The 21,215-nt window shown below is 43.1% G+C and overlaps 1 long non-coding RNA gene and 1 other non-coding gene across 2 annotated transcripts in view; one reads left to right on the top strand and one right to left on the bottom strand.

Annotated features, from left to right (window-relative positions):
- LOC119239004 (uncharacterized) overlaps positions 1-20,825 on the top strand; it is a 64,571-nt gene extending 43,746 nt beyond the window's left edge. The window contains exons 3-4 of the long non-coding RNA XR_005123724.2: positions 3,890-3,973; positions 20,322-20,825. This is a non-coding gene — a long non-coding RNA (uncharacterized LOC119239004). The remainder of the gene's footprint in view (positions 1-3,889; positions 3,974-20,321) is intronic.
- LOC119239592 (U6 spliceosomal RNA) lies at positions 17,041-17,148 on the bottom strand. The gene has a single exon (XR_005123878.1). It is a non-coding gene; the product is annotated as a U6 spliceosomal RNA (small nuclear RNA).
- Positions 20,826-21,215: the final 390 nt, after the last annotated feature.

Raw genomic sequence — 21,215 nt, 5'->3', positions numbered from 1 at the left:
GGGGGAAAGAGTGCCCCTCTTTGAGCTAGGAGTTACTTTGCTATAGTGGGGTGCCAGTCGCTAATTTCCCAATGTACCACCAGTGCTTTTTCCTTTTAATTCACTTGCATTCCACAGGACTCAGGTCCATATCTGATCCACTAGGGGTGGGCTTGGGGAATGCTGTTATTATTATTGTAGACAGCTAAATATTATTGAGCATTTACTCTGTGCTTAGCTGTGTGATCAGCCCATTTAACAATTATTCCTTTTAACTGTGTACAAGTAGATTATATTATAATTTCCATTTTATAGTCGAGAAGACTAAGGTTTCGGGGGTTAAATAATTAGCCTGGGCCTCCCCTGGTGGTGCAGGCGGTTGAGCACTGTGCTGTGAAGCTGTCCGCAGCCTCTGCAGCACCAGTTCAATCCCTGCCGGCCAGCGAGGATCCCACATGGTGTGGCAGACCTCTCCTGTCACTCCCACTGCTCCCCTCAGCAGTGTGTTTCATCAGTCTGCCTGTTCTGTTCACCTCTGCCTCTGGTGAATCCTCTCACCCTCCCGCGCATTTGGCCTATACCCCAGTTCTTGTGTAAAATGAATAAATAAATCTTTAAAAAAAATAAATAATTAGCCCAAGGTTACCTACTCAATACTGAAAGTCTGGCTTCACAGCCATTAGTTGATCACCAAATCCAAATGTCTGACATTATTAAGTGTTTTCAGCATCACCTCTAGTCTCTAATAACCAAAACTTCTTTATTACATTTGTTCATGGTGACTGATTCTTCCTTTTACGACAAATTATCTTGCAGGAGGATCCTCATCCTCCCATCAAATAAATTCCAGTTAGGGTCTTCCTATGTCCAATTCATCTGACATATACAAATCTCTGCAAAGTTTAGCAAAAACAGTGTGATTTCTTTTCCCCAGGAGGCCTTTAAAGCAAGTAAACTTACTCTCATCTACAATTTTGCTAATTCCCAACTTAGGTTCAGATTGGGCCACTGACCACTGTCCCTCTTAAGCACAGTGGCTTGTGATTGGCATTGTTATTTTCAGAGATAGGTACTATTTGAACTCAATTACTAAATAAGGCAGTCATACTAAATATGGGGACTTTTTGTCAAAGATGAAGTTGACTGCAACATGATTATGATTAGTTCAGGGTTAACCTGATTTTTCAGCTATCTGTGGGTCAGTTTTATTTATTTATTTATTAAACATTTATTTATTTATGCATACCAGAGCTGGAGTGTAGGCCAGAAGTTTGGGGAGTGAGAGGACTTACTAGAGACAGAGTGGGGAGCAGAACAGGCAGATCTACCGAAATACACTGCTGAAGGGAGCAGCAGGTGAGACAGGAGAGGTCTGCTGGGCTATGTGGGTTAGCTCCCTGGTTGGCGGGGGTTGAACTCATGCCGAAGTGGATGTGAATAGCTTCATAGTGCTGAGACTTAACCCCTTGTACCCCCAGGGGGATCCCGGGTACAGTTTTATTTAAGTCTCCCTCTTTAGCCTCATATAGTATATATAAACATCCTATTTTTATGGGTAGGATTTTCATCCTCTTTTCCCAACAGTGAACATCCAGATAATTCATTGACTATCTTCGCCTCTGTTAACCAACCCTCCACACAATCTTTCTCTCCACCCTAATGCATAGCATTATTAACATATTCCAGTGAGGCTCAAGGCCCATGTAAATAATTCTACCTTGAAAATCTTTGGCTATTCAGGTCTCGGGCTTACTTTTGCTATACTAGTCACTCTTCATGTTTTGATCAGTACCCGTGGTGATGTCACCAGACTCCCTTCTCTATTGTGTGTCTGGAGAAACCTTGTCTTAGAAGCCCTTGCCCTAAGTCTCAGCACTGTCGAGCTGTTGGCAGCCACAGCAGTGTGGGTTCGATCCCCAGTAGGGGAACTGACCTGCAGACCGCTCCTCTCTGGCCTGCTGCTCCCCTCAGGGTGTGTTTCCTTGGATCTGCCTGTTATGCTCCCTATTCTGTCTCTGGTGGACCCTCTCACCCCCTGCACCTCTCTTGTATACCCCAGCTCTTGTATGCATAAATAAATAAAATAAATCTTAAAAAAAAAAAAAAAAGGCAAGGCTATTAGACAAAGCCCAGTTTGTCTTATCCTGCCAGGGAAAAGAGAGACCCCGCAGCTAGGAGTTCCCAGGGAAAACCAGCAGAAGAGGGGTATTCTGGTCAGAAGCAACAATGTCATTCTCTCCTTCAAACTTTTCAAATGTTTCCATGGCTTACTGGAAAAAATCAAGTTCCTTTATATAGCATAGTGAGGTCACTATAATACAGTCCCTACCCAAATTCTCTAGCTTTGCTGGCCACTGTTTCCCTATCTTGGCAGAGGCTAGGAGACAAGTCTGGTCAAGAAAAACGAGATTGGGGTTCACTTCCTCCATTCACTGACTAACCTGGGGGGAAGAAATCTCAGTGATGCTATTAAAGGGCCTCAACCTCAAAGAGTGGGTCCTTTGCCCTCTAGAGAAAGAATTCTCCAGAGAGCGCTGTTTGTAGCTGAACCAGACAAAACTTTTCTAGAGAGACTCATGGCCAAGGGAGCCAATTTGGGAAAGGAGAATAGAAAATAGAACCTGGCTGCCCAAAGGGAGTTAGAAGGAAATGTTCTTGGGTAAGTACACAGGGCTGGAGCTGGAGAGCTGCGACATAGCTTCTTCCTGGTTAGGCTGCTCTCCCTCCAGGAGCGAGTCAGAATCTAATGCTTTTGATCTACTTTGGGACCTCATGGTCAGTGTGGTGGGCCCAACTGTTTGGAGAGGACTAGCCTGTCCATGATTGAGCTCACCTGCTCAAACAGGACTTGGGGCAACTCAGTCTACCAGTTCCCAATGTTTTTTTTTTCTGTTTGTTTGAAAGCAATTTTTTTTTTAAAGATTTATTTTTTTATGTATTTATACATGCACTGGGTACAGTCAGAAGCACGGGAGGGTGAGAGAATTCACCAGAGCCAGAGCGGGGAGCAGAGCAGGCAGACTGACGAAACACACTGCTGAGGGGAGCAGCGGGCGGCAGGAGAGGTCTGTGCACCATGTGGGACCCTCCTCCGGTGGCCAGGGAGCAGCCAGGGATCGAACCGGAGCTGCAGAGGCTGCGGGCAGCTTTGCAACCCAGCACTCAACCGCTGCGCCACCGGGAAGTCCCTGTTTTTTTGTTTTTTTTTTTTTAACCTAGACATTTCACCCTGTTTTCTGTGTCTTCCCACACATTCAGTCTGATTGGTGGCGGTGCCACTTCACTTGCTCCCTTCCTGCCGCAGCAATGCAGACTCCACTGGCTTCTGTGGGCTGTGTTGCAATGGATGCTGAGGACGCCTCTGGGTATTGCTTTTGTGCTCTCCTCTCTAGTTCTCCTTTTTAATTCATAATTTCTTACTTATTTCTTTAAAGGCTTATTTTGTTTATTTATGTACACAAGAACTAGGGTACAGGCCAGAGGTGCCGGGGTTGAGAGGATTCACCAGAGAAAGAGTGGGGACAGAACAGGCAGATTGACAGAAATACACTGCTGAGAGGAGCAGCGGGCGTGACAGGAGAGGTCTGCTGTGTCATGTGTGTTAGCTCCCTGGCCAGTGATCAAACTTTTGCCATAGTGGCTGGCAATAGATTGATAGCGCTGAGACTAACCCCAGTGCCACCAGGGAAGTCCTCATAATTTTTTTTAACATGTTTATTTATACAGGAATCTTTTCATGCATAGGTCAGAAACTCAATCAAAGTAGCTTAAGCCTAAAAAGGGAATTTGTTAACTTTAACTGGAAAATTTAAGAGTAAAGCTGGATCCAGGGATCTAAATGTTATTATTTTTTCTCTTTCCCCTGATGTTTTGCTGCTCTCTGTATTGACCACATTGGCTCCTATTTCAGGATGTGTTCCCGTTGTGCCAAGGTGAAGGGCAGTGTGCCTGCAGACAGAGCTGAGCTATCATCCCATTCCAGTCACCAAATGGAGTAAGAGCTTCTTTTCTTAATATCTTTCTATAAAACCCTGAGGAAAGATTTGACTTGTTCTACTTTACTTGGTTGACCTTCCTGTGTCACTCCCTCACTCCACCCCATCCCTGGGGCTAGGAGGGAGGGGAGCAGGAAGGGTTGATCAGAAGCTGACCTCTGTGGTCAAGGAGATAGGGCACTGTGATTGGAATTTCCTTCAGAGCCACATAGAATTGGAGGGAATTATTAAAAGAAAATGAGGGTGTTATTATTAGAATATGCAGTAAAGGCGTGTTGGGCAGACCCCAAAAAAAGACAACCAAAGAGATACCTACTATCATGATCATTATTACTACTTCCACAACCATTACTAACCATTGCTGCTACCACCATCACTGTTTATTGAGCAACTACTGTGTTTCAAGCAAAAGGCAGATTCTGTCTGTACTTCTTTCTGAAAATTATATATGAGAATCACCATTTTATAGAAGAGGAAACTGAGGATTATAAAATTTAACACACTTGGTTGAAGTCATAGAACTAGTTGGTCTAGCTCTAGGTCCATGTACATTACAGTGTACCAAAACCTGCTTGGGGAGTCCTCTGTCAGTCATTTCTTATTAGTTATAGCTCAAAAAAAGACCCTGTGAAGGAGTGACTGGAAGGTGCATGATTTTTTAAAATGACCTTCAGTTACATTGGCTGACTTATGTTTTTATAATGTTGATGGTGCATTTTTATAATCTAATATGTGGAATAAGGTTAATGGATCAGTACTTTCCTCAGTGGGCTAGATGTGACTGCTGAGGTAGAGATGCGGAGGGCTGAGCTTTTTTTTAAAGGAAGGGGGCTGCACAAGCATATGCAGGAAGGCCAAAGCCCACCTGTGGACATTTTTAATTCAGTGTTGCAAATAAGCATTAAAAAATCCCAGAAGCTTACAGAGCATTTTGCACCTTTTACTTTGAACTGTTTAAGTTAAAAAATCATTTACTATTGGTTTGCCACTAGCTGTTAAAGACTTTAAACATTAGGGTGAATAGCAATCAAAAACCCAGAAATACAGTTTAGTCTTGACTTACGAGGCAACTAATGGGCTAAGGGAAGAAGTCAATTTTATTAAATATATATACAGTATATACTTAACATATTATATATCCTATGGGATACTTATATATCCTATGGGATACTTATATATCCTATGGGATACTTAAAAATATATTATATATGTATTTAAAGTGCTATATATCTAAAATGTGGCTCAGGGGTCTCCCTGGTAGCACAGGGCTTAAGTCCTAGCACTGTCAAGCTATCACCAACCACTGCGGCATGAGTTTGATCCCCAGGCAGGGAGCTACCCACATGGTCTAGCAGACCTCTCCTGTCTCACCAGCTGCTCCCCTCAGCAGTGTATTTCAGTCAGTCTGCCTGTTCTGCTCCCCACTCTGTCTCTGATGAATCCTCTCAGCCCCTGTACCTCTGGCCTACACCCCAGCTCTTGTATGCATAAACAAATAAAGACAACTCTTAAAAAAAATAAATAACACATGGTTCATTTATTCATTGAAGAAACCTAGAGTTGTTAGTATAGATCCTGGCCTCATTTTAATCATGTCTATTTGCTAGATGGGAGAGACTCAAGTTACTTCATAAACATTTATGTGACATACCTCCTTTTACAAATGCTTATACTCCTTCACTAGTGACTCTGTCATAAAAGGGTTAGAGTGACGGCAGTGTTATGGTCCATCATAGTGCTGTTCCCTTCAGTCCCTGCTGTGAGAGGGAGATCATATTTCATTCTGCCCTCCTGGCCAGGGATGGGCATCCAGGCCAAAATGAATCAGGCTGTAGTTTGAACAATGGCCTGTAGTATGACTAATACTAAGGACTGCCCAAATTGTTCTGAAGGTCACCACACTGGAATAAGTAATTTCTTTGTCTGTAAGAGAATCAAGATAGATAGAGTGGTTGGTTGTGGGAGCAGGAGTTAAAGATATAGAGAGGGCATTCTGCAGATGCAGATGCTATAGGCCTCAAAATCCATAGGTAAGCCAACGTCAGGAAAGAGAGGAAGGGCATGTGCAGCCCACAGCCACACAGCCTGAGTTCCTTAAATGGGGTTTCCTTGGTGAGTGCCCTTGGGAAATACATCTTTATCCTCTGTTGGATAGTTGCATCTTTTTTTCTTTTAGATTTTTTTTTCATTTATGCATACAAGAACTGGGGTGTAGGCCAGAGGTATGTGTGGGGGTGCGGTGAGAGGATTCACCAGAGACAGAATAGGGAGCAGAACAGGCAGACTGACTGAAATATACTGCTGAGGGGAGCAGCGGGTGAGACAGGAGAGGTCTGCTGGGTCTGTGGGTTAACTCCCTGGTTGGGGCTTGAACTCATGCCACAGTGGCTGGCAATAGCTTGATAGCACTGAGACTTTAATCCCCGCACCACCAGGAAGGCCTGGAGAGTCACATCTTAATATACTAAAGACACCAAGAATCCCATTGCTTTTCTAACGTTAACTCAGTATTTCTCAGACTTATTTAACAGTAGAACTCTGGCCTATTAACATTTCACCTGCTAATGGTGTCCTATGGAATGGAAGTTAGAGTAGGAGCTGGCATGTGTGTGGGAGCAGAAGGAGCGGGGTGGCATAGAAATAAAGAACCATCTCTGTGCCCATGTTAGGGGAGCCTGGGAATTCCCTTGCTAAGTGGGCGATGAGAATTCTTGGTCATTGGATCTGTTTCACATTCTGAACTACTTTCCAGTTATTTTGAGGTTTGGGTACAACTACCCTCGACCCACAGCAGTGTTCAGTGTCTCTTATTAATGTGAGTATTCTTATCTCACGTCTCCGCTAATGAAGATGAACTGAGTGAGTCCTTTTCCTTGTAACTGAGGGCCTGAGTAATGTAACAGATGTTAGGTGTGACTTTTTAGTTGTCTCTCCAGGAACAATGACAGCTGACAAATGTCTCTACTTCTTCGTCAGATGTAGGCTGAGACTGTGGAGCTGGTGTTAACTGGCATTCACCCTCATGTACTCCGGTGGGAGTAAAGCATCATCATGGCGTGGGCAGTGGGAATCCTTTGGGGAGGGAGCTGTCAGTGTGCCTACCTGGGGCAGGGAGAGAGAGCTCCCCCTGGATCATAAGCCAAATGAGGGGGGCTTCGGAGTTTCAAAGAAAGGGACTGGCATCAGTTTCTTTCTGACCAGAACTGGTGGAGTGAGGGGGGAAGGTGATAATAGGATTTGTTCTCCCACTGGTGAAGGAGATGAGGTGTGAATAGCTGAGGCCCATGGAAGAGGAAGTTGGACTTGGAGGGGCAAGGTGAACCCAGCAGAAGGGGCTGGGCATGGACGTAGAGGAAACTAGAGCTGAGGGGATGGCATGTATGGCCAGTTGGAGGAGATCTCACTCATACTGGTGATTACATTAGGGTGCTGGGTGGGGAGGAGGATCCCCATGAGGGAGAAGAGCCAGTGCATCTGCTGCATTGAGGCCCGCTCAGATCACAACGCCACCAGCCAGTGAAGACTTGTGCGTTGCTGTTTTACCTCCCAGCGCCCTCCCAGCCAAGCAGAGGCATGAGGGTGGAGGCAAAGGAGAGGACGCAGTGTGTTTCCCAGCAGATTGGGGGAGTAGGGAGGTTTTACCTGAACGAGAATTTGGAGAGGTACTGTTTTACCAAATTAGATTTCTTTTTTGTTGAAAAGTGACCAAAGGACTTTGTTTTCTGGGCATCTGAAGAATCTGCGAGCTTCAGACTGGGAGGGATAAGGTCTACCCAGCGGGTTTTGCAGAGGTAGACATGCTGTTGGCTTATTCAGTTCCACACTTCACATGCAGGGAATAGGACAAAGGTAAACAGTAGCTTAAAGGACTTACTTTGCTTCCTGGTTAAGTATGCTTGAACTGCTTCTAACTAAAAGATGGAGGACGAGGACACTTATATTACACTTTTGATTAACAACTGATTCCTATGCATTCAGTCATTGAACATTAAGCACCTCAATCATTTGTTGGGCCTTTGAGGGTGAATAAGAATGGGTTCTTTTCCTCAAGAACAGGCAGTCTAGTTTGAGAAATCCCAGTCCAGTCTTTTTTTTTTGTAATGTATGTTGCTTCAGAATCACTGTGGTGTTGGTTTAAATGTATTGCTGGGACCTCCCTGGTGGTGCAAGGGGCTAAGTCTCAGGACTATTAAGCTATCCCCAGCCACTGTGGCATGAGTTCAATCCCCAGCCGAGGAGCTATCCACATGGCCCAGCAGACCTCCCCTGTCTCGCCCACTGCTCCCCTCAACAGTGTATTTCAGTAGATCTGCCTGTTCTGCTTCCCACTTTGTCTCTGGTGAATCCTCTCACCCCCTCACACCTCTGGCCTATACCCCAGTTCTTGTATGCATAAATAAATAATAAATCTTAAAAAAAATAAGTGTATTGCCACCTCTGAGCCTGATTTGGTAGGTTTGCGCTGGAGCCTAGGAATCTGCATTTCAACAGGCACCTTGTTATACAGGTGAAAAATGATAATCTATAGAACTTCATCAGCACCACACAGCAAAGCAACTTTTGCTGCATTAGGTAATGCATTATTAACTGCAACAGAATTTGTCCAGGACAATGTCGCCCACATGGATAAAACAAAGTTTCTACCTGTTCTTTATTAATTCAAATGAAAACAGCTGATAGATTTGTAGAAAAGCATGTTTGGGTGTGTATAACTTATTTTTTAAAATTTTTATTTATGCATAAAAGAGCTAGATTGTAGGCCAGAGGTGCAGGGGGTGAGAGGATTCAGCAGAGACAGAGTGGAGAGCATAACAGGTGGATCTACTAAAATACACTGCTGAGGGGAGCAGTGGGTGAGACAGGAGTGGGCCATGTGGGTCGCCTCCCTGGCTGGATCAAACTCATGCCACGGTGGCTGGGGATAGCTTGATAGCACTGAGACTTCAATCCCTGTACCACCAGGGAGACCCTGGGTGTGTATAATTTAAAAGAAAGGGTAAAGGAAATTTATGTTGAGGGTTCCTGAGGAGGGGGTACTTGGAAGAGAGAGGCAGCCGAATCCAGAGCTGAGTCAGGCACTGTCAGGATGGCTGCCTCCCCAGCTGGACTTAAGGTGGAAGAAGCAAGAGTTTATTGATTTAATGGGAGTGAGTGATTCTTGTGAGTTGCCAGGGGGATGCCAGAGAATTCATAACAGAATTTTCATAAAAATATTTGCAGGTTCTATAAACATGCTTTTATTTTCCATTCTGCTATTTCTCATGGAAATGTCAACAAGGGTCTTCCTTCTCTGTTTAATTAGGACAATGCTGACTTTGTACCATAAGATTGTTGGAAGGGGGCCTCCCTGGTGGCGCAGCGGTTGAGCGCTGGGTTGCGAAGCTGCCCGCTGTGTCTGCGGCGCCGGTTCGATCCCTGGCTGCTCCCCGGCCACCTGAGGAGGGTCCCACATGGCGCGCAGACCTCTCCTGCCGCCCGCTGCTCCCCTCAGCAGTGTACTTCAGTCCTTCTGCCTGCTCTGCTCCCCTCTCTGGCTCTGGTGAATTCTCTCACCCTCCCGCGCTTCTGACTGTACCCAGTGCTTGTATAAATAAATAAATAAAATAAATAATAAATAAATGAATAAATCTTTAAAAATAAAAAAAATAAAAAAAAAAAAAAGATTGTTGGAAGGAATAATGAATGAGATCCTATGATAGCACTTGGAATTTTATAAAGGTGAGTTTTTTTGTTTAAAGGTGAATTTTGTTTGTGCATTAAAAGTGCAAAGTAAGTAGGAGAAGATAAATTTTATTGTAAGATCTTGGAGTTAATTTTATCGGGCATTCATTTATAATGTATTTTTTTTATTGTTTCAGTGACTCAGTTTACAAGTGTGATGTGATTTTAAAATCACATGTGATTAAGATTTAAAAAAATCTAATGTGGCAATTAGAAAACAGGATAGGCCTATTTTAGAAAGCTGAATGAATTTGTGGGACTAAAGCAAGTATAGAAAGTATGCTAAGCAACTTACCATGGACCTGCAAAGCACTCTTTTGGCTATTAATTTGCTGAGGGGCCTTGAGCTGAGAATATAGATGAAAATTTATGATATTTGACATATGTACTCAAATTGAGGGAATACATTATCACACCCACGTTGTGATGCAATACAAAAGCCTTAAATATTTAACATAATGCTGTGTTATATAATTACGTGTGTGGCATTAATAGGACCTGATTAATGAGGGTGATCTAAAGCAAAGGTGAACATTAGCTGTTCAGACACTGATGTTCCAATAGCCACCTGAAAAGCCATTTTTCTCTTAAGACCTGTTCTTTAAGGATTACAGAAATGTCAGTTATTTTGGGGGAGTTTTCATTTCAAGAAGCATTTATTCAAAATCCCCAGAGACTTCTTTCCCTAACAGACTACAATAAAATTTAGAATTATTGGTGATATTTTAGATCTGAATTACTGCCTTCATGGGTCAAATAATTATCCTCTTATCTCTACACAAGAGACTTTCAAATTTTTCACATCATTCCTGACTTATCTCTCATCTCCTCTGCTTGACCAGTTCCTTGTCCCTTACAACTGAACCCAGGAGGCTGAATATCTAATTTCCTCCTTAAAGTCTCCTGTTTCTTAATAACATTTTTACGGTAATTCATTTAGAATAGTTTTTCAACAAACTCTGCTCAAATGTCATCTCTGACTATTTATTTCTTTGGCATTTTGGTGCTGAATAGCTGCTGTGCACTGGTCCATTCAAGTATTCACACATTTGCTCATCTTTGTTTCTTTACTTTGTCCCTCAAAGGTAATTCTCTCTCTCTCTCTCCCCTCCTCCAAATGTAGCTAGCTAGCTAGCTAGATACACATATGTATTTATCTATGTAAATATAAAATAAATAGACTGTATGCTCATACATAAGATCAGTTAACATATCTTTTATATATATTTATCATATACTTTAATTTTTAGAGCAGATTTAGATTCACAGCAAAGTTGAACTCTACAAAGATTCCCCATATACTCCTCCCACTCCCCCCTCATACACAGCCTCCTCCATTATCTGCATCTGCCCTCCACTAGAGTGGTGCATTTCTTACAATTGAACATAGTGTGTAGATTCCATTGGGGCTCACTCTTGGTTTTGTCTAAAACACTGGATTTCCATAAATGTATAATGACACGTATCCACCATTACTGAATCATAAGCTTTCTTACTGCCCTAAAAATCCTCTATGCTTTGAGCCTTCCTGGTGGTGCAAGGGGTTAAGACGTAAGCCATCTGCAGCCACTGCAGCACAAGTTCAATCCCTAGCCAGGGAGCTACCCACATGGCGCAGCAGACCTCTTCTGCCTCGCCCGCTGCTCCCCTCAGCAGTGTATTTCAGCCAATCTGCCTGTTCTGTTCCCCACTCTGTCTCTGGTGAATCCTCTCACCCCTCGCACCTCTGGCCTGTACCCCAGTTCTTGTATACATAAATAAATAAATCTTTAAAAAAAAATCCTCTGGGCTTCACTTATGCATCTCTCCCTCCCACCAACCCCTGGCAATCACTCATCTGTTTACTGTCTCTGTAGTTTTTCCTTTCCAGAATGTCATATGACTGGAGCCATATAGTATGTAACCTTTCAGACTGGCTTCTTTAACGTAGTAATATGTACTCTATGTATTTTCATGACTTGATGGCCCATTTCTTTTTAGTGCTGAATAATATTCCACTGCATATGCTACAGTTTTTTTTTTACCCATTCATCTACTAAAGAGCATTTGGTTGTTTCCAGGTTTTGGCAACTATGAATAAAGCAGCTATAAACATTTGGTGCAGGTTTTCCAGTGCCTCTGGATCACTACCAGTGTGCATGATTTCTGGATCCTATGATAAAAGTACGCTTAGTTTTGCAAGAAGCAGCTTTCCAAAGTGAACAGTTTTCCAAAGTGGCTGTAGCCTTTTGCATTCTCACCAGCCATGCATGAGCGCTCCTGTTCCACTGCCAGTATGTGGTATTGTCTGTGTCTGGATTCTTGCCATTCTACGAGGTGTACAGTGCTATCTCATTGTTACTTTAATTTGCAATTGTCTAATGACATATAATGTGGAGTATCTTTTCGGATGCTTGTCATTTGTTTATCTTCTTTAATGAGGTGTCTGTTCAAGTCTGTCCCATTTTTAAATTGGTTGTTTCTTTTCTTATTGTTGACTTCTTAGAGTTCTTTGTATATTTTAGATAGCAGTCTTTTATCAGATATGTCTTCTGCAAATATTTTCTCCCAGCCTGTGGCTTATCTACTCTCTCTCTCGTGACTCTATACTTTGAGCCAATTAGCCAGGTCCCCGCTGCTGTGTGAGTCTCTCTGTTCTCCATGCCCTCCCCATTTGGCTCACAGCCCTTGGTTTCATCTCTCTGCCTATGTCCTTCTTTAGAAGGAGATAAGGGGGTCCTCTTTAGGAACATTTTCCTGACAATGGGAATCCAGGATTCTGGGAAAGGCAAAGCCTGAGTAAGACACTGCACATCTGGCGGTCTGGTTTTCTTGCTCACCCAGCCCCTGAGGGCTCCTCTCCTCCACCTTCTATGAGTCACAGCCCTGAGAAGCCCTGAGAAGTGTTCACTAGAAAAATATCCCTGACTTTGCCAGCCAAGTGAGGGTGCCAAGAATGAGAGGGGAACATTCTTTCAGTCAACAGATAGGGGGTTTATTCAAATAATTTAATACCCCTGGGAATCAAGCCCCCAGTGCCTCTTAGAGCAGGCTCTTCCTTTGAGTGCCAAGAAGTCATGGTGGGGGCCTCCCTGGTGCCACAAGGGGTTAAGCACAGCACTCTGAAGCTATCAGCAACCTCTGTAGCATGAGTTCTATCCTTGGCCAGGGAGCTACCCACATGGCACAGCAGACCTCTCCTGTCTTGCCCACTGCTCCCCTCAGCAGTGTACTTCAGTGGCTGTGTCTGTTCTGCTCTCCACTCTGTCTCTGGTGAATCCTCTCACTCCCCACATCTCTGGCCTGTACCCCAGTTCTTGTATGTATAAATAAATAAATCTGTAAAAAAAAATCTTCTAAAAAAAGAAAAGTAGTCATGGGTGGACTTGCTCTGAATACCACACCATTTTGGGTTTTTTGTTTTGTTATTCTTAAAACTCACTGCACATCATAATCATAATTTATAGTAGAAGTTAAACATGTGGATTGTTTGTTGGAAAAAAAGACTAAAGTCTCCTATTGCCCTCAGTTACCACTGCCTGTGCATACAAAATACTGTATTTTTCAAAAAAAGACAATGAAGTTAGGCATATTTTCCTGTGTCTGTGGGCCACCTGTATGTCTTCTTTGAAGAAGTGTCTGTTTAGGGTCTTATTGATTTTTTGATTGGATTTTTGTTGTTGTTGAATTGTATGAGTTCTTTATATACTTGGAAAATAATCCCTTATCAGACCTGTGATGTGCAAATATTTTCTAGTCTGCAGTTGCCTTTTAGTTTCTATGGTGGTTTCTTGAGCTGAGGGAAATGCAGTCAAAACCACCAGGAGATATTACCTCACTCCTGTGAGAAAGGCTTGTATCAAGAAGACTGAAAGAACAAATTGTTGGTAAGGGAATGTAAATTGCTGTAACCTCTATGGAAAATGGGATTGAAATTCCTCAAAAAACTAAAAATGGAAATACCATATGATCTGACAATAGCAGATTTTTATGTTAGAACAATCTGCTCTGCCGGAAGGATAGATAATAAATTGCAAGGCAGCAAGATTGGAGGCAAGAAAGACCAATGAAAATGGTTTTATAATATTTTGGTTTGGGAGATGAGGGCATGATCAGGACAGTGGGAAAGAGAAGCAAAAGAGATATTTAGGATGACACAGGAATTGAAACTTGATTAGATATGGGGCAAGGAAGAGGGAAGTTTCTGGCTTAGTCAACTTGGTATTTGTCAAGAAAGAAAAGAGAGAAGAGCAGGTTTTGGGGGGAAGAGGAGAGGTGGATTGGCTTGGAGTGTAGTGTGGGGAGCTGATGGAACTTTCAGGTGGGAATGTCAAGTGGAAGGGTGGTTTCACAGGCCTGGAGCTAAAAAAATTCCGAGCTAGAGATTTTGATTTGGAAATTATGCTTGTAGGTTGGCTGATCAGCCATAGTGTGAAGTGGAAGCTTGTGAGTTTATAAACACGGTGGCGGGGACCCAACTGGGTGACCGGAGAATTTCCTAGAAAAGAAGTTGTTAGTTGTGCTCTAAGAGGGGTTTGCTGCAGTGATGTCAAGATACCAAGGAAATGAGTTTTAGGATATGAGAAGAGAGCACTGTGAGATACAACATGGAGAGAGAAGGAGAGGAAAAGGAACAGGGGAATGTATTCATTGGGTTTAGCATTTGGGCTATCAGTGGTTACTTTAGCAGGATTTGTTTTAGTAGAGTGAGGGCAGTGGATTGTCAAAGGAAAGGGCATGGGGCACACAGAGTGTGTTCTAGAAGCTTGATTTGAAAGGAGGGAGCTCACTAGCAGCTAAGGTCTAAGGTGGAAGAGAATTGCTAAAGCAGGGGTGCTTTGTCTGGGTTTCATGAGCTCTGAGCTTCTACCACACCCCCCCCCCCCCCCCCCCGAGAAATGGCATGCAAAACTTACCTGCTTCTCAAAGAGATTGGTGAGCCACAAATATTTGGAACCACTGTGCTAAAGGGAACATGGCAATGGAAAGGGAGGTGCAGAAAAGATAGGAGAGATGACCGGACAGATGAAGGGGCTGGAGAGGGAGGCAGAACTCAAGGGGTAGACTGGCTCTTGTTGTGAAGAGGATGGTTTGTATTTTTACTCCCCAAACTGAGGGGAAGATGTGAAATCTAGAGCAGATGCAGACACCATTGTGGGCAGGGTGGCAGGGAACTGAACTGGGAGATTCATTCCTGACAGAATCCATTGTTCTCTTTTGCTCTAAGTCTTGCTTGGCCTGGTGTCAGGATAAAAGAGCTCTTTCTGTAGATAGCTGGCCAAGAAACAGTCATAATCTGTTCTCTTTTTTAACTTTGCTATTGAGTTTTCTGCCTCCAGGAATTGTTCCTGACTAATGCACCTTGTCATTAGTGCCTGGCATGCATGGTGAGTTAGAATCTGGGCTGAGTTGGAGCTTTCCCCTGACCTGCCCCTAAGACCACCTGCAGGTCACTCATTACTCCTTGTAGGCGAAATCAACAGGTATGAACAATTCATTGTACCTTCTCCCTTCCCTAAAAATAAGCTGCATTCAGGCCCCCACCTCCCCATGGGGCTTCTTGTGTTAGAGTCTCCTGGGGAAGTCAACAGGCATGATTCCAGAGAGTAGGTGCTTATGTAGGTGGATATTAATAGGAGTTAATTAGTTTATAGTGAAAGACCTTTGTTTCTTAAAGGTTCTTGAGCCAGAGGCAGGTAAGGACGGGGGTTGGGGGGTGGCTCAGGATCTGGATGGAATCTGAATTTCTCTTATGGAATGATCTAAGCTCTGACTGTTCTGATTTTATCATTTGCAAAAACAAATGATATTTTTCACTTAAGCTAATGGGGGACTAAGGCTTTGACATTTTGAGAGGTAGCATGAGAATAGGCTGTTGAGTGGATTGTTGTTAAAGGGAGAACTGGAAATCCTCACCAGCCACTCCTGTGATTTGAATGTTCTCCAAGCTGCAATTGTGGAAGAACCGGTTTCTGAATGAAAAGCTTATGACTTTGTTTAGAAAATCTTACTCAGGGACAGTACTCTTATGCCAGAGAGAATATATTCATTTTTGATTTGAGCATATTTTTAATATAAGGGCATACATTTTCATAGGTGACCTTTCTATGCTACTGAAATTCTCTTTTTAAAAAAAAATCAATAATAAATCAGTGATCATTAAGCTACCTGGGACTTAGCTGCATTTCCTCTTTTTTAATGTTACATTCAATTTATTCTTTTTTTAACTTTTAACTTAAAAATTGTGGTAAGATATATATAATACAAACTTACCACTTAAATCACTTATAAGCCTACAGTTTCATGGCACCAAGTATATTCATGTCGTGCAACCATTGCCACCACCTCTGAAATTAGCTGTGTTTTCTTTGGAGAAGAAAATAAATGATCTGTTTGTTGGTGTTCCTCCTTGTGTTAGGAACGTGAAATAAAATGGTAGGCTGAGTAACTCCTGGCTCCTGGGGAGCCTCTTATTTCTGGGGAATGCTTCTGAAATGAAATGAAAATGTGTAAAGACAAGAGACCCCCATTAAAGTCTGACCTTGTCGGGGTACACAGTAGTTTAGGGTTCCTGTTAGAGATCAGTTCAATGGTCCTCACAGTTATTGTTTGCCAAGAGGGGTTTTATTTAGTGGACAGAGGACAGTTCCCAGGTTTGGAGACATAGTGGCAGCAGGATCTATGGTCAAAGTGCCATACAGGAACAGTAGGAAGGAGAGGAGGTAACTGTATATGATGATGTGGCACCAGCTCTCTCCTGGCCTGTTGCCTGGAGGAAAGAGAGATCATGTTGGAAGCTGTTTGACATCCTTTTGGAAACTTTCCTTTCTTCCCATGCAGTTTGAGAAACACTTAACTGGGCATGGCATGATTAGTAGTTTAGAAAGTTTAAGCATTAGATTTCTGGTGGTCTTCAGCTCTTTGCTTATGATTCAGTCTTTCTCTGGCATCATAAAAAAAAAAAAAGATCTTCTCCACAATGATTTACTCAACACATGTCCCTTAAAGAGTTGCTTGTTCCAAGATGACTTCATCCATACTTACCCTGTTTTTTTTCTTTTAAAGGTTTATTTATTTATGCATACAAGAACTGGGGTGCAGGCCAGAGGTGCCAAGGGTGAGAAGATTCACCGGAGACAGAGTGGGGAACAGAACAGGCAGACTGACTGAAATACACTGCTGAGGGGAGCAGCGGGCAAGTCAGGAGAGGTCTGCTGTGCCATGTTGGTTGCTCTCTGGCCAGGGATCCAACTTGTGCTGCAGTGGCTGCGAATTGCTTTATAGGTTGCGTCTTAACCCCTTGCACCACCAGGGAGGCCATGCTCACCCTATTTTATCCAAATGTCTTGAAAACAAGTGTTAAAATGAAAATATGGAATGCCTCAAGGATTCGAATGTCATCCTTGTTCTGGGGCCATGCTAATTAATCTCTGTATTTTTCCAATTTTAGTGTATATGCTGTCAAAGCCAGCATTAAAACCTCACAACTTACTATCAATATTATTCTCAAGGCCAGTACAGCAAAGAGAGGACACAGTTGTCCTCCTAACTAGATTCAATGTCTTCTTCGCAGGACTGGGTTGTTTTTGCTGTGAGGACAAAAGTTTACCCTTTGTGGGGCTCAGGGTTAAAGTCTCGGTGCTATTGCCAGCCACCAAGGCATGAGTTCAATCCCCGGTGAGGGAGGTGACCCACATGATGCAGCAGACCTCTCCTGTCTCCCCTTCTGCTCCCCTCAGCAGTGTATTTCAGTCAACTCACCTGTTCTGCTCCCCAGTCTGTCTCTGGTGAATCCTCTCACCCCTGTACCTCTGGACTACACCCCAGTTCTTGTATGCATAAACAAGTAAAAATAAATATTAAAAAACAAAGTTTACCCTTTGTGGAGAAGAGTTTTTATGGTGCTGCCCAATGGCTCTGCCAGGGAAGGAAATGGGTGTCTTCATTCCATTAAGGAGACCTCTGTGAATGAGTTCAGGGTCACTGATCCTCACAACCTGAACTTGACCAAACATGCCACCACCCTGTTATTGATGGATGCCTCCGAGTGTCAGGACAGCCTGCTCCTGGGGAACCTCTCTCCTTAGACAGTCATTCATGCTTCCATGAGGTCATGCTGGGTGTGGGCACTAATTCCTCCCATTTTAATCTCCCTTATGTAGCATGGCCAGTGTAGTGGTGGGATGGAGAATACAACCTCCTTGTTTATCATCTATTGATATGTTGATTTATAAGAAATATAATTTGGGATACCAGTGAAGGAAAATGTAGAGAGCAAGCAAGAGAATCAGTACAGTGAGTTGATTGGCATGTCTGTCAATCCGGGCATCTGCCTGTCTCTCCCTTCCTCCAGCTCTTGGCTGTTCTCTCAGTCTTTTTCTGCTCTGTCTCTCTCTTATTGTATCTCTCTGTCTGTATCATTTTATGTGTGTCTCATTATGTCTAGCTCTGTCTTGTTTCTCTGAGCAAGTGGTGAGCTCCAGCTGTGTGCCAAGTGCTATGCTGGATCCTGAGAGTCTGAAGGTAAAGATTAATTATAGAAACATGGCAACTGACATTGTTAGCATGTATCAGACTTGGTATTAAGAGCTTTATATATATAATTGCATTTAATCCTCATAATAGCTCTAAGTAATGGTTACATTACCCATTTCCCAGACAAGGGAACTGAGGTTCAGATAGGTTTATTACTTGCCCTAGGTTATACAGCTTCTGTTTGACTCACCTTCTTTGCTATTATTCTTCTATGTCCTTTAGCAGTAAACTGAGTTGCTGGGGACTTTGTTTCCGCTAGGAATTTTTTTTTAAAAGATTTATTTATGCACACAGGAACTGGAGTACAGGCCAGAGGCACGGGAGGGCGAGAGGATTCACCAGAGACAGAGTGGGGAACAGAACAGGCAGATGGACCAAAGACACTGCTGTGGGGAGCAGCGGGTGAGGCAGGAGAGGTCTGCTGTGCCATGTGGGTAGCTCCCTGGCTGGCCGGGGATCACACCTGCACTGTAGAGACTGTGGACAGCTTCACAACACTGCGCTCAACCTGCTGCGCCACCAGGGAGGCCCCCTCTAGGAATGCTTTACGATATTGAACTGAGTTGATTCTAGGATATTAGTCTGTTCCAGGCCTGTTCCAGGAAAAGAAAGCAACTTGCAGCTCTGAAGTTGAGAGAGAGGACTGAGGGGAAGAGATATGCAAGAGGAGAGACAGATGCAGTCTGACAGCCATATACACTAACCCACTGATCAAGTCTCTTTCTTTCTGAATTTTCTTTTTTAGGATGAGTCTAGTATAATGTTTTCTTATGTGCGTTCTTACGAATCAACTTGATGATGAGCATATGTGTCCAGCACTCTCTTGTGAGCTATGGGGGGTGGTGTCTAAAAAATTAGGAAGAATTTGGCAACTCTGAAGTACAGAGAAACCCAAATGAAAGGTTTTCCCCCCATTCCTAACAATTAGAAGGCAATAGAACCATTATTTAATCACATCTTAAGTAGTTAATGTAAGTGATTAAGTATAGGCTTTGGGGTTGGGCTGATTAAATTCACATCCCAGATCCTACACTTCCTACTTGTGTGCTTTTGGGTAAATTACTGAGCTTTTCTGACTCTCAGTTTTCTGATCTCTAAAATGGCATAAGGGTCCCTCTTTTAGGAAATTTTATTAGTTCGTAAAGTGCCAAAAGTATCTGACAGATTATTTTTAGTCTATGAATGATATGGGTCAAGTTAATTCATAATGGTCAATAGACTCATCTACTGCTATTATCCAGTGGCTGCATTGTCCTACTTTTAGGTCTCAGGGACCCAGAATAAGGAGCTCTCTCAACTCTTATTCTGTGGTGACCTGGAATCTCCTGCCCCGATGCTTACAATCTGCTTCTCAACCAGCCTTGACCCTGTCCCTGGTCATTTCTGAGCCTAGGAAACCCCCTATCTAGGATTCTACTTTGGGACATACTCCCTCCCCTAAGTTCCTTCATAGGATGTGTGTAAATGTTGAAAAGAGAGAAGAGAGCTAACAAAAAAATAAGAACAAAAAATGGGCAAATCACTTTAATAAAATTTGCCATTCAAAGAAGTCGACCATCTGGTCCCATCTTGCTCAGCCCTTCCCCAAATCAGATGCCATTCTCCAGACACACAGGGGAACATCACATGTAGGTTCATTTGCTGATGTGGTTCTCTCTGTCCAGAATGCCCTCCCTTCATTTCCCCAACACTTCCATCTGTTAAAAAGTCAAGAAACTGCTTATGTCACTTTTCCTAACATCTATAGATAGTGAATACCTCCCTCTTCCACAGAGCCACCACACTTTGGAAAAACCCCTCTTGTGATTATACAGACTGCTAATTCGAAGCATGTTTCTGTGCACCTCATAGATTATGATCTTTTTTTGCAGACTGGATGTGTCTTTGCTTGTATTCTTAATAGGTAGGCAGGAAGCCCCTGAAGATTCTGGCGGAAAAACTCAAGAGTCGTATGTTATTTGTCAAATTTCAAAGCTTCCTTTCCTTTTCAGAGAGCCTGACCAGTGTGGCCTAGGCATTTTGATCCTAAAATAAAAGTCTGGACAAGACATAGTTGGAAGTAGATGTTATATTTTATATATGGCTTGTATTACATTCTGAGTATATTTTCAGGTTTGCTGCTTGGAAGTACCTTTGGCAAAGACAAGAGGAGACCCATTTCTCAAGCTCAAGGAAGACAGGAAAAGTTGTGATTGGATACTGCCATTGCCAATCATCTTGGATATGATGGAAAGTGATTTCCTGAAGAAAGAAATGCTTTCTAGATGGTGTTCACCGTGCTTAACTGTGGACAGATCTTGTTGAGTTCACCTTTTCTAACCTGGGGGATATTGATTGTCCATTTGGATTTTTTAAATGTTGACTATCCAAGGAGAAATAGATTATGTTAGAAGTTTGATAAACTAATGCAACTAATATCTAATAATTTCTTTTATAATGCAGTGTTACTTTTTTTTTTAAAGATTCATTTATTTATACAAGAACTGGGGTACAGTCCAGATGTGTGGGAGGGTGAGAGGATTCACCAGAGATAGAGTGGGGAACAGAACAGACAGACTAACTGAAATACACTGCTGAGGGGAGCAGCGGGCGAGACACGAGAGGTCTGCCATTCCATGTGGGTATCTTGCTGGCCCGCTGGGCAGGATCAAACCTGCACTGCAGAGGTCATGGCCAGCTTCATAGCGCTGCGTTTAACCACCTGTGCCACCAGGGGAGAGACCCAGCGTTACATTATTTTTTAAAAAAATATTTTAATTTATTTATTTTTGCATAGAAGAACTGAGTATATAGGCCAGAGGTACAGGGTGTGAGAGGATTTACCAGGCAATGAGTGGGACTGAACAGGTGGATTTACTGAAATACTCTGCTAAGGGAAGCAGCAGGTGAGACAGGAGAGGGCTGCTGTGCCACATGTGGGTTAGCTGCTTGGCTGGGGATTGAACTCAGGCCTTAGTGGTGATAGTGCTGAGACTTAACCCCTATGCCACCAGGGAGGCCCTTCTA

Source organism: Talpa occidentalis, unplaced genomic scaffold (assembly GCF_014898055.3).
Source record: "Talpa occidentalis isolate TD23 unplaced genomic scaffold, MPIMG_talOcc4v2.1 talOcc4.11, whole genome shotgun sequence".
Taxonomy (NCBI): domain Eukaryota; kingdom Metazoa; phylum Chordata; class Mammalia; order Eulipotyphla; family Talpidae; genus Talpa; species Talpa occidentalis.
The sequence above is the reverse complement of the archived record's forward strand: the minus strand, read 5'-3'. Positions and strand labels throughout refer to the sequence as shown.